Here is a 1,996-nt window from a genome sequence, read left to right as displayed (position 1 = left end):
AAAAGAAAATCCAAACCAGAAATACCACCCTGAGCCCACAGACCGATGCATCCGACCCTGCTGCAGCACTCCTCCACCTCCCTCCTGCTCATGCACTGTGCCAAAGCACAGCCTCCTGCCTCACCATACCAGCAAGAGAGCAGGCAGCAAACAGCCCCGCTGGGACCATTTGCCAGCAAACCACCCAGGAGCCGTCATCAAGGAGGGAGCAGGCCTGGAGCAGATGGCATCCTCCGGTCCCACTCCTTCCCCTCAAGTTTGTTCTGCTGGCAACAGGAGGAGGGAGAGAAAAGCTCTCTCACAATCATTTCTCTGAGCTTATTCTGGAAACCGAGCAGCCAGACCCTCCAGACCCAGACTAGCTCTCTACATGGCACTGATCCTCTTCCATGGCTTTCCTTGGTGTCCTGAAGTGCCCGCAGACATGAAAGCTCACAAAGCTAATCATGACAAAATAAAACAAAAGCAAAAAGAATGACCACACCTGCCCCTTTCCCAGCGCTGATCCCACTCAGCGTGCAGGCCACAGCTGCTCAGCCCTTACAGGGCTGATTAACCTCACCTGGTTATTCCCAGCTGTCCACCTCGTTTCCAACCTGACTCCACGAGGCAGGCAGACACATCATCTTGATTCCAAACAGGCCTCAGCAATGACAAATGGCCAGCATGGCCTCTCTTATCTTAATAAATTCATTGTGTCAAACCTGCTTTAGTTTAGAAGGTGAAACAAAACCTGTTCTGCCAACACGGGCAGCCCCAAGAAGTGAGCCCAGACAAAACCCAGCTCCCTGCAGCAAGAACAAATCCATATCACCCCAGTCAGATGGGTCCATCAGCACACTGCCTGCGAGCTGCCAAATGGGAAGGTGCCATCTCTGCCATATATTTGACTGTGACAGCCCAAGTCTCTCAGAGATGCCTGTCTCACTGCTAGCTCCTGCAGCACAGCAATGCTCTTTGAAGCACTGCTTGTGAGTCCCAATAGCCTAATAAGAGTCTGAACTTCTCCAAGCCCAGTCCCTCCCTTCAGCAGTATTAGCCATTCTGATGCTGCTGCCCTTCCCCCTGGATAACTCCGCATTCCTGCAGGGAGCTACAGGGATGGGCTTAGATCCTCATTCCCTGAGCCAAGTTCATCTCTGAAGTCAATGTGTTGCACAATCGTTGCTATTTGCCACCAAAACTCCCACAGCCACTCACATACAGGAGGGGAAGATGGCTGCAGTACCTATGCCTTTGTAATGCTATAACACAATAGAAAGCACAGCAATGGTAGCAAAGTCTGTGGATAAATAAACAATAAAAAGAACCTACTTACCCTTGGCTTCAGGTTGGCAGGGATCTTCAGCAAGCTACCTTTGTCCTCACTGCCAGCACTTAAATAAGGCCTAGGAAGCAGTGCACTGCATACACATGAGCTCCCCTGGGCTGGCCCTGCCTTCCCACCAGGTGCTCAATAACTACTTCGAGCTGTGACTTAGCATTTCCAATACAATTCTCCAAAAGAAAATGCCTGGGCACTCCAGCACACCTGAGGTTTGGAGAAAAAAACACAGTTCATTGAGGGGCACCCGGAGTGCTCTGAACAAGTCTGAGTAGTTAAGCAGCAGAATTGTTTTCCCAGCAAGCTGAGAAATCTCCATCCTTGGATTTAATGGGAAGGCAGCAAAGATACGGGGTGACGAGCAGTGATGGACAGACAACAGACCTCCCTGGGACTGCTCAAAGCAGCACTCCATGATAAAAGTTATCATCCTAATAGCCCTGGAGAAAGAAGTGACCAAAACCAAGCCAGTGCTCTCTGCCCATGCTCTGATAGCAACTGTCTGAAAGGGTCACTGGGGCAGGACAGCAGCAAAGCACTGCTTGAAAGCTCAGTACAGAGCCAGCCCCTGGGCAAGGTGAAGGAAAAACGCTGAAGGAACCCACCGTATCCATTCAGAAACACCACCACACTGACGTGAGTTGGTAACAAACAGGCCACAGCAGGAAGAGA

The sequence above is a fragment of the Excalfactoria chinensis genome, chromosome 12 (assembly GCF_039878825.1).
Source record: "Excalfactoria chinensis isolate bCotChi1 chromosome 12, bCotChi1.hap2, whole genome shotgun sequence".
NCBI classification, from domain to species: domain Eukaryota; kingdom Metazoa; phylum Chordata; class Aves; order Galliformes; family Phasianidae; genus Excalfactoria; species Excalfactoria chinensis.
This window is presented reverse-complemented; position numbering follows the sequence as displayed.